The 11,943-nt window shown below is 43.0% G+C and overlaps 2 long non-coding RNA genes across 2 annotated transcripts; one reads left to right on the plus strand and one right to left on the minus strand.

The window, feature by feature from the left end:
- Positions 1-7,671: 7,671 nt before the first annotated feature.
- Positions 7,672-8,545, plus strand: LOC117446340 (uncharacterized). Its single transcript, XR_011643267.1, has 3 exons — positions 7,672-7,822; positions 8,199-8,360; positions 8,461-8,545. It is a non-coding gene; the product is annotated as an uncharacterized lncRNA (long non-coding RNA).
- A 1,725-nt stretch (positions 8,546-10,270) lies between these two features.
- On the minus strand, positions 10,271-11,883 carry LOC139433863 (uncharacterized). The gene is made up of 3 exons (XR_011643268.1): positions 11,325-11,883; positions 10,852-11,059; positions 10,271-10,765 (listed from the first exon to the last, which is right to left on the minus strand). It is a non-coding gene; the product is annotated as an uncharacterized lncRNA (long non-coding RNA).
- Between the last annotated feature and the right edge of the window lie 60 nt (positions 11,884-11,943).

The following is an 11,943-nucleotide window of genomic DNA, read 5'->3' on the forward strand; positions in this document are numbered from 1 at the left end:
TCAAGTTGTTCTGTCTACTCTCTTACAAAAAATGTTGGGTAAAATGTGTGAAAATATACTGATGTGCAGTGGTAGTAGCTAAGTACAAATACACCATTATTTTTCGCCTGGCGAAAGATCCTAAAGTTAGACCGTCATTGTTCCACCATCTGGGGGGTATACTACGAAGCAGGATTTTCGCTTAGCCGGCTAAATTCAGGGAAAACTCCGGCTTTCCGGTCCTACGAAGCTGGTTCTCTTTTTAGCAGGCTAGATCTCCATGGTAACTTATGCTTAGCGGCTAACCTGGTCGGGACCAGGGGCCTATACTACGAAGCTGGTTCAACCTAACCTGGATATGTTTGAGTTAGCCGGTTGGCCTAATCCAAAACATACGCGCTCTCGCTAAACTGTACTACGACGCTGGTTATCAAGTGGATCGCTCAAGCCAGCCGTGTCCTATCTAGTTAGGTGCGCGTTCACATGAAAGGGGTGGTATTTGGAGCATTCGACCAATCACAAACATGGAGAAGCGTACTGACAGCGCAGCGTCATACTTCCTGAATGAAAAGTGAACTTTAATACTAGTCAAAAATGAAGAAGTTAAACTTTAAACATCCATGACTTAAACACTTTATCCAGGATAAAAGCCATAGCTGCACCTGCAAGGTGAATACAGCTGGAAAAAGAAAAAGTGTTTGAATGCGTACATTAACAGGTTTATGATATCACTGCCCCGTCTAAAACACGATCTGACTTCAATTACATTTGTCTCGAGTGTTTCGTCAACTTATGTGTTGCTTAAAATAATACTTCTGCATACAGTATGTGACACTGTGAGTGTTGCACGGCCAGATACGGCTCAGCTGACTCAGATAAGGAGATATGTGATACATTATGAAGTGATATGCCGCGGACTGTACTTAATGTACTCTGATCCGGTTACTTATGTTGTGGCCGATATTTAAGTAAGCTTTCTTAACGCTAATGTTATAATAGTCAGATTGCTCTGAAGATGGAGGTGATATTCTATTAATGTTCACGTTCACACAGTCGGTGATTTTTGCCGGCCGTCTTTCCTGCGACGGCAGTTTTTCTGTATTTCCTTTCTCCTGTAATATGACTTGATCGCTTTAAACTCCGCACACTGAGCTCTGATTGGTCAGCAGGCGGTGCTTTCACTGAGTTGAGCTCTTAGCCTGCAACCTAACCTGGTCCCGACCAGGTTAGCTGCTTAGCATATATTACCATGGAGATCTAGCCTGCTAAAAAGAGAACCAGCTTCGGATGACCGGAAAGCCGGAGTTTTCCCTGAATTTAGCCGGCTAAGCGAAAATCCTGCTTCGCAGTATACCCCCCAGGTTAGGTTGCAGGCTAAGAGCTCAACTCAGTGAAAGCACTGCCTGCTGACCAATCAGAGCTCAGTGTGCGGAGTTTAAAGCGATCAAGTCATATTACAGGAGAAAGGAAATACAGAAAAGTTGCCGTTGCAGGAAAGACTTGATAACCAGCGAAGTAGTACAGTTTAGCGACAGCGCGTATGTTTTGGATTAGGGTTTAGGCCAACCGGCTAACTCAAACATATCCAGGTTAGGTTGAACCAGCTTCGTAGTACAGGCCCCAGGTCAAACATTCCACATGTACACAACAAGTAAAAGCATATCATAATGTCACGGTACAATTTATTAATTTTCTTACTTTTACACACGCACACTTTCTTTAGACATTAGCTTACTACACTGTAAAACATCACAGCCCCATTTAGTTATGTCAAGTTACATTGTCTCTTCAATTCAAAGAGCTCTGACAAGTTTTTGATTTTTAACTCAGCTTTTCTAGTTTTAGAAGGTTAAACTTACATTTATTCACTGTCTTGACAACTTAAACATTGTGTCACATTGACTCAACTTGCCTTAGCAAGTTATCAGTTGAAAAAAGAAACAAAAGAAAAAGGCGGGAAGGCAGGTTTGAGAGCGACAGAACAAAATGTATGCTTCCACATTTGAGTATAAAAAAAAAAGACTCCTCCCTAAACTGAATGCAATGTTTAAGCATGGATGTAATTAACTGGTATATCCTAAAGATGTCATGTTTTAATTCGGACTAAAGACACATTTTTGATCTAAATGAGAGGACTACTGCCGCTGGCGGAGGAACTCTGTGAACCTGCAGCGGTGATCCAACGGAGGCGGAGTGATACGTTAACCTACAGTCTGAAACACCGGCTAGGACCGTTACGGTTACGGAGGGCATTTTATTTCTGCTGCAAGACAGTAAGGAGATAAGTTTTAATGATTTCAAAACCTTTAATTCTTTGCCTGCTACTACTACGGTTTGAAAGAAATAAAGAGTATGAAGTTATCTGTGGACGTTGTGCTTACTAATATTGATAGAAAGCTAAAACATATTAAAGTGTAAGCAAATGGGTTTGTTTTTAACTGTTAATATTTGATTTTAATTATGAGCTACTAAAGTTATTAATTTACTTCGACATTTAGGTTTGCTTTGACAATTAAGTGGTAAGTTTGCTAGCTTAAATTGCCATTAGCAATGTTCGCTGTCAGCTAGCTACACAGTCAGAGATAAGGGAGCGATACTGTGTCACTTTTAATGGCTGTGCGTGCACTTTGGGTTTAATATTGACCAGTAAAAAATACAATTTATTATGAACTGTATACACTTCAAGATGTGTAATAATGTGGCGCATGCTGCAGACCCTGGAGGCAACTCAAATGTTTGGAGGGAAATCTACCTGGTCTCCTTTTTTCTCTCCGCTCTGCGTTTATGTATGTGTGGGGGGGGGGGCAGGGCAGAGGAGACACGCGTTCACACTGCGGTACTTTTCCCACAAAGGTTCATGCGAACTAAGTACAGATCGCGTTCACACCAGAAAAAGTCCCTGGGGGTGGATTATGAAGCCGCTGACATCACTTCTTCTTCTTCTGCTTTGGGTTTACTGGCAGGCCGCAAACCACTTCACGGCGTATACTGCCGCCCAAAGTCCCCGGAGTTGGGGACTGGCTTCAGTAGAAGCTGCTGGGAGTCCCAGCAGCTTCTACTGAAGCCTTCCGAGTAAATCGCCAGAACGCCTACACCTCCTCATCTCCACCGCTCCCATGTTTTATTTTGTGTTGCCATAAGTTAGTCTCTGCGTTTCTGCGCTGGGCTAATGCTAATGCTAATAATGCTAATGCGAGGATAATAAAATGGCGGCTTCACAAAACTTTTTGGGAGTTTTACGGGGCGTGGTTTGCAATTCGCCCAGCCAATCAGGAATATAGCTCTTTTCTCACAAAAGAGCCGCTCGAAAGTCCCTGCTCTCTAGCAGGGACTTTCGAGGGGGTAAAAAGGTTCGCATGAACTACTTTTAGTACCGGCTCTTTTTGGTGTAAACACGATCATGAACTAAGTTCGCATGAACCTTTGTGGGAAAAGTACCGCAGTGTGAACGCGGCTATTTGTTTTGGGTTTTCGTGTGTCTGATATTCAAACTATTACTTTATAAGTTTAAGTATCATACCAAAATGTCATGAGAGTAGCTTAGCTTTTTCGGGAATAGTGCGGTGCGTAATGTACGTAGTGTGTGGGCATCCAAGAGCAGATGAGAGAGCGTCGGGAGCTGGGTGGGGCGTAGAGAGAGGGATAGCAGCAGGTATGCGGGAAGTCAGGGGGGCTAGTGGAGCCTCACAGCGGCGAAACTGTGGCGCGCTGTCGGTGCGCTTCAGATGAGGCTCCCTCCGCAAAATGAGCCACATTTTGCCTCACCTCAGTCTGCTTCTGCGTGATCTGCGTATAAGGAGGGGCGGCCCTGTATAAAAACGTAATATTAAAAACACAACAAACAGTGACATCTTTGACCGCTCTGCTGCATGAAACTCGCTACTGCTGTGGTATGATTTGAAGACATAGGGGGCAACTGCCATTACAAATGTAACCTGAACACTGGAACGTACATTTGAATCACCCCGAGCATAATTGTCTTTATTGTAAAAAAAATTGCCATTTTTTTCATCTCTGCTGATATGAAAACATAAATGCTGATACCAATATATTTGTGGAAGGTCAATATCAAGGTAAATAACGTGCATTTATTTTGTGTTACAGGTGTGAACGAGCATGTCCAGTTCATGAAGTGGAAATGTAAGTTTTGTACGTTCTCCTCCAATTGGCAAGGAAGAATAATTCAGCATTATAAACAGCGTCACGGACATCATCGAAGGTGTTCAGGCCTTGTCTGTATTTATGAAGACTGTTTGAACAGCTTTCAAACCCAAGCTTTACTTAAAAAACATTTGAAAGAACATGTTAAAGAAGCTAACAAATGTGTGTCAAAATTATGCTGTGATTTGTGTTCATTCTCAGAGCCTAGTGACATTAACACATATTTAGCTCATTTAAAGACTCATTTGAGGAACAGGGAAACAGTTAAATGTCCATTCGTAGACTGCTCATTCAAGTCGAGTATACTATCAACCTTTACTGCTCATAGAAGCCGCTATCATAAATGTTCCACCCTAAATAGTCTTAGACCAGGGCTTTGTGTACAGCATGGACATACAAATACTGTAATCAGGGAGGATTCTGTTTCTGATACTGAGGCATCACCTTCATATGATTCTCTACCTGGTGCTGAAGGTCTTCTTGAAAATAGAGAGACCATTAAAAATAAGTTTGCATCCTTATTCCTCCGCATGCAAACCATTTTACATGTTTCTAATTCAGCAATACAGGAAGTAATTGATGAGTTATTTGACATTGGAGAACTTGCTGATCAAAATATCAAAGAAATTATACAGAAGGTTCTGGAGGAAAATAACTGTGTAGTTGATGCCTCTGTTGTTACAGAATTGTCTGATGAAATACAATCTTTAAACCCACTGACATTTCTTTCAAGACAGGGACCTTTGGGCACAGAGCGTAAAAGGCAGTCATTTTATAAAAAAAACTTTACAGTCATTGAACCCGTCGAGTATGTGCTAAATGTACAAGAAAAAAACCATTCATTTGTTTATGTTCCTATTTTAGAGCTGTTAAGTAAGTTGTTTGAAAGAACTGAGATTCTTCAATCATTACAGAAGTCAATGGGAAGACGGGAAGGTCATTACAGTTCATTTCAAGATGGTGAATACTTTAAAGAAAACAAACTTCTCACTGAAGAATTAGGAATTGCTCTTGGCTTATACATTGATGATTTTGAAGTTTGTAATCTGTTGGGGACTTCAAAAAAGAAACACAAAGTGTGTGGCATTTATTGGGTGTTATCCAACATACCATTAAAATTTAGATCAACATTATCATCAATTTATCTAGCTATATTGTGCAAAACTGTACACTTAAAACAATATGGTTACGGCAAGGTTTTGGAACCACTGATAAGAGATCTTGAGCATTTAGAGACCATCGGTATATTTGTACAAGGACTTGGTTCTTATGTGAAAGGTACTGTTTTGTATGTGTCTGCTGATAACTTAGGTGCACACTCACTTGCTGGATACCAAGAGTCTTTCAATGTGGAGAAATGTTGCAGATTTTGTTTGGCTAGCCGTGCAGATATTCAGAAGTATGATGTCAGAAGTGGGACTTTTACTTTGAGAACACCACATTTGTATGATGAAGCTGTTAATGTGCTCAAGACAACTGATGCCTCATGTGTTGATGGTTTAAAAAGAGACTGTCCTTTAAGAAGACTTGCTCACTTTCATCCTGCAAAAGGGTTTCCACCGGATTTTCTTCATGATTTGTTCGAAGGAATTGTACCTGTGGAACTGTGCATGTGTCTTTCAGATCTGATTGCTAAAAAGTATTTCACTTTGAATGACCTTAATGAAAGGATAGGATCATTCCCTTTTCAGTTTAATGACAAAACTAACAGGCCTCAAGCAATACATGCAAACTTTTACAAAAATGGAACTATTGGTGGCAATGGACATGAGAACTGGGCACTTTTGAGATTCCTTCCACTGCTGATCGGCCACCGAATTCCAGAAAGTGAAAAAACCTGGTCTGTGATCCTTGAACTGAAAGACATTGTGGAGCTACTATCCAGCCCCTCATTCACAACAGAAACCCTGTGCTACCTACAAGCAAAAATCTCTGACCACAGACAGTTGCTATTGGAAATATTTCCTGGTACAAGATTACGTCCCAAGCATCATTATCTTGAACATTATCCTGTACTGATCAAGAAATTTGGTCCACCAATTGAGTTCTGGACAATAAGATTTGAGGCCAAACATTCTTTCTTCAAACAGGTGGTTCGCAATACTGGCAACTTCAAAAATATTCTGCACACTTTAGCCACAAGACATCAGCTGATGTTGGCATATTATTTGGAGATGCCAACAATTTTCAAACCAAGCATTGAGACTGGGAAATCATCAATCGTATCTGTGGACATCTTAGATGTTGCTATCAGAGAGGCCTTAAGGAGTAAGTTTCAAGATCTGAACTCTGTTTCTCTCACCTCCACTGTTTACTTAAATGGGACAAAATATTCGAAAGGAATGGTGCTCTCAGTTGGACGGACAAGTGGACTGCCAGATTTTGGGAGAGTACTCGATATCTGTGTAGTGGATTGCTGCATATCATTCATTATGGAACTATTCACAGCAGCCTTCGTGATTCATCTCGGGTGTTTCCAACTTGCCAGAAGAGACCCTGCAGTGACTGTGGTTGTCGAGCCTGACAATCTGAATGACTACACCCCTCTTGCTGCATACCTTGTGGAAGGAAAGCTGCTTGTCACTCCAAGGACATTCATGTTAAATTAAGGTAAAGTTGGACTGGTTGGTTTTTTTAGTGTCTTCCGTAAATTGTATTACGTGCAACTTATTTTCAATTCACTTCCAGTGTTTATTTCCTGATGATAAAGTGTTTTCTATATTGTTAACTGTGTTTCAGCTGATGCAGACACCTCAATGATGCTTCTCAGAGTTATCCTCTCACCTGAAGATATAAGGCGGGTCACCCTAGAAGATGTTCCCTCATCAGTTGATGATCTGTGTGCAAAACTGCGCAACACTCTTGGTCTCTGAGGGAAACTTCATTTTACAGTTTGAAGATTCGGACTTTGGGAATCAGCTCTGCAATTTGACAGACATTAAGGAGCTACCAGCGGAACGAGCCACTCTGAAGGTTTTGTTCACATCTTCTGAGGTGGTTTCTGACTCAACACTGGATACTGTAAGCTTTGATTCCCCAAGTAGCAGTCAATCGACAGAATGGCCCGATCCTTTTGTTGTTCCAGCTTTCTCCCATGATGTTGAGTATCAGCTGAGAGCAGCAAATGATGCGTATGCCCAGGATCAAACTGTGATGGTCATCTCAAAGGGTGTGAAAAGTGAAATACTGGACAGACTTGCGGATATCATATCTAAAATCACAGCCTATCCCAACAAAGACCATTATGAAAGTGTAGCAAAAGCTCTTGTTGCAAAGCACCCATGTCTCAAGAGCCAGGGTCAGGTAGAGGGTGGGTATTGCTGGGTATTTAGTTTGAGATTCAGATGGGCAATTACCGTCAGAGAATGATGGCAGCTGGATGCCCTGAAGTTCTTGTAAATAAAAGAAAAAGGGGCGAGGAAGAAACCACAAGCCAGTCAAAAAGTCAAAAAAGGAGAGATCCACTACCTGCCAGAGCCACCTGAGGGGACAGACTACTGGGAAGTCAGAGAAAGATCGCAAAACCATGGCACTGGAAGTGCAGAAGAAGGACTCCGATTTACAGCTTCTGGGTGAACTGATGATCGCAACATTCTCACAGCGAAGAAAGGAGATCATCGGTGATGAGCCACTGATCTCTGCTGTCATGGAGAGATGGCCTGCATTGTTTGGTCAGAGACAGGTAATCCTTTGCTAATCGAGTGCAGTTTGTACAATTGTTTACTTCTACACAATATATTTTTGTACCTTCAGCTATAACACAAAAATAAAAAGGGCATATTTTACTGCAAGATGAATAATTCTACTTAAGTTGCTGATAATACTATTACATAAGTAATGGAGATAATATCATATACTCCATCATTTAATTATAATTGGACTTTCAATGTGGTACAACTACTATTACTGAACTATAGGATATTATACGTCAACAACATAAAGCATGTACTATTTCTTGCCGTTATGTTTTGGATTCCTCTCTTTAAATTACTACAGCTGTTACATGGTGCTCTTATTTTTCTCTCACTCATGTAATTTCTCTTCTTTTGTCGTTTTAGCTATGTGCCGAGTTCAGCAGAATCGTCACCAAAGACCTGCTGAAATCTTTGCTGGAAGGACTAGATGCCATGGTTCCAAGTCTGTTGGAGGCTTACAAAGCTGCTGTAGCATCTGGAAGAAGGTCGGCCATGAGTGGTGTTCTGCAGTGTCTTCAGAAAGAGGCAAGTATTTTACAGAGAAACTATTACCAAAAATGTGCAAAGATAAGGATTCAAGCTTGGCTATCATATTTACCTACCCTTGTCTGTTTTCCCCTTGGAGGACACAAACCAGAGCAGAAGAACGGCTGCCCTACTCGGTCTTCCAATATTTTTTGCAGAGGATTCCTCCAACGTTATCAGGATGTGTGATGTAAGTCACTATATTACTTATATTATACATTTACTTTTCGCTCGCTTAATTTGAGGTTAAGTGCTCTGCAAGAATCGATGGACTCAGAAATAAACTGCTGAGATATCACCTCTAAACAAATGACTGTCATAGCTCCTGGAAGAAGGGAGTTTCTGTTTTGGACTGTTATTCTATATATTGTTCTTGTTTTCAGCAGTGTAGTTTGTAAAGTTTTGACAGCAGACCATAGATCTTACTCTGCATATCTCCATCTCGGCTTCAGTGTACCCAAGCAAAAATTAAAAAATGCCTAGGTCACGCAGTCAGTGTCAGAGATGAGAAAAAGTGTGTCGTATGACCAGTGTCCTTGGGGCCAGCTGTCATCCTCTGTTGATGGGTGTTTTAAAAGTAGTGTGATGTCTTGTTCGGGTTTCATTTTTAAGTGAATATGTGTGCAACTGTGCATACCTCAACGTTTCAGGTGTGTATGTTACTGCAGTGAGGCGAGAGACCTGACTAACTCAGGTATGGTCAGCAGCATGGTCATGCAAGTGTATTGTATGGTTTCATTTTCTATTGCCAATTACATTTTGGATATAAGTTGATGTATAACATGTTTTTTTTAAATAAATGTTATATATCTGAACAAATGCGCTGCAAGAATTATTATTCATTTATGTAAACTTGCTATCCGAAGTCAATACAACTAATATATCTAAGTTGAAACAAATGCATTATTACAATCTTCCTAACTTGAAATTATGAGTTATATAAATGTAGAACTTGAAAGTGTGAGTTATTATAATACTGAAATGTGAGTTTATTTGACTAGGTAAATAAAGTTTTCTTGCCCTAATAATGTAAGATTGGTAGTTGTCTCAACTCTAAGTATAAAGTTAAATCAACTTAGACAACTTAAAAAACAATGTTAATACAACTAGAACCTTCAAGTCATATCAACGAGACTGACTTGCATTAATGAGTTGAAACAAAGATTGTCTTCAAGTTGACTTGATTTGCTTTTTCAAGGCAGCAGGTGGACTTTCATTTGCAAGTTGAAATGAAGCTTAGCGCAAGTTCAGACAGGAAGACCTAACACTCCGTATTGCGCGTCATGGCAATACTTGCTCCCTGCATCTAAATGACAGGGAGCGCCTCTCCTCAGCTAAACCTATCACGCCCCTTCATTACAGGGCTAATCATCGCACCTGTTAACCCCTCTATATATGCTCTCCCCTGTTCTATCAGCTGTCTTCCAGGTGTCAACGCGCAAAGCTGGTAGTTTATACTCCTCTTACGCCTTTAAACACTGGATACAAAAAACAAAACAAACGCTCAAACATGCCTAATTCAGACTCTTCAGAGGACTTACCTTTTTCGAAGGATCTCGATCCCATCTCCGATACCCTTTCAGAGGCAGCATCCAACTCTGTAACTCATCGTCGCTCCAGCTCCCGTCTGAGCGCCCGCAGCGGCTCTCGCTCAGCAGAAGCAAATTCCTCATCGCCCACCTCCAGAAGCAGGGCATCACCCCAGCCCCAGATCTCCTGCTGTCTCAGCTCCGTGATCTGGCGGACCAAGCCTGGCGCGGTCTCTCAACCCAGGCCAGCAGCCCCAGCCAGCCCCCCCGGAAGAGGGCGAGGGCGCGCTCGCGGCCGCGGGGGCAAAAGGCTTAAAAAAGCGAGTCCTCCAGGAGCTCGCCCGGCCAAAAAATCCTACACTCTCCAGGTTCACTCCAGCGGGGCTCAGCAGCCCAGCACCGCTCAGCCCGGGAGCTCCGGCACTCAGCCCCCGTTCGACAGTAGACTAGCCAATACGCTGCAATCTTTGGCAAGCTCCATGCTATTAATAGACGCTCGCCTCCAGTCCATGGAGAAAAATCAGGCCGGAGCTTCAACCTCTCTGGCGGCCCCGCCGGGCCAGGATTTTACAACCGGCGCGATAGCTCCCGTTTACACCCTGACTTCCGCCCTCCCGGCTCCTCTCTCAGGTAGGCCCTATATCCCCCAAGCCGCTAACATCTCCTCACGGCTCAGGGCAAAAATCCTTGACGGGAAAGACATCAATTTGGTCAGCCTCATCCTGCCTTCCCCGGAGTGCGACAAAGCCATCGCCACGGGAGGAAGCATTACTGCGGTATTTAAATCCGCAGACCCCCGGCTCCTCAAAGACCTTTCGATAGGACAATTTCTGGTAGCATTCAGCATTTTCCGCGATGTTCTCTGCACAGTTTACCCTGGAAGGAGAGCGGAATTAGACGCCTATTTGGCCATGATCGGAGATCTTCACTTAAAATATGGGAAACTAGTTGTCTATCAATACCACAAAAGCTTCTCCAGCAAAGCAGCGCTACACTTAGCTCATAGCAACATCCGCCTGGACTGGTCCGTGCTGGATACCGAGCTGCTCGTTATGGCTACCGGCGGGCAACAGGTAGTTTCATGCATTAGCTGTGGAGCGCAGGGCCACACCTCTCCGCTCTGCCCTTCAGTACCTCTCTCCGGGTCTAGCGTTTTCCCCACGCAGTATCCTGGGAACATCAAAACAAACCGTCAGGTGATTAGGCAAAGGGACACGAAGATTTGCGGTGCTTTTAACGAGAACGCGTGTTCTCAACAGTATTGTACTTTTCTCCACATTTGCAGTACGTGCAGGGAGGCCCACCCGAGGTCAGTCTGCCCCAGGCGCCGGCTCATTTTCCCGCGCCAGAATCAACGTGGTGGAAAAACCTTTTAAAACATCACCCATCGACTCCCATTAACACCACACATTTAGCAGCTGCACTTTCGACTCACCCAAATCCCGTGTTCGTTGACTATCTGCTGTCAGGGCTCTCTCAAGGGTTCAGGGTAGGGGTTCTCTCTCCCCCCTCAGTGACTCTAGTGGCAAAAAACATGCAGTCAGCCGCCAAAGAACCCACTATAGTCTCTCAGCTCATAAAAAAAGAGCTCAACAAAGGATATTTAATCGGTCCTTTCCAGTCCTCTCCGTTCCCGGTGTTCCGAACAAGCCCAATAGGGGTCGCTACACGCAAATATTCCGAGAAGAAAAGGCTCATCTTCGATCTGTCCGCTCCTCGCGCTGGGCCGTTCTGCAGCATCAATAGCCTTATTCCCCCCGAGTATTTTTCACTTCACTACGCTTCAGTCGATAATGCCATTAAGCTTATCAAATTTGCAGGGCAAGGAGCGTGGCTCTCCAAAGCGGATATCACGGACGCATTCAAAATAATTCCCATTCACCCATCTCAGTGGCACATGTTCGGTATCAGGTGGGAATCAAAATTCTACTTTGCTGTCCGCCTAACCTTCGGGTGCAGAAGTAGCCCCTGTATCTTTAATTCTTTTTCCGAAGCCCTCTGCTGGATCCTCCTGAACGTCGTTAGAATCCTCCGTTCTTCACTTATTGGACGAC

The sequence above is a fragment of the Pseudochaenichthys georgianus genome, chromosome 5 (genome assembly GCF_902827115.2).
Source record: "Pseudochaenichthys georgianus chromosome 5, fPseGeo1.2, whole genome shotgun sequence".
NCBI lineage: Eukaryota > Metazoa > Chordata > Actinopteri > Perciformes > Channichthyidae > Pseudochaenichthys > Pseudochaenichthys georgianus.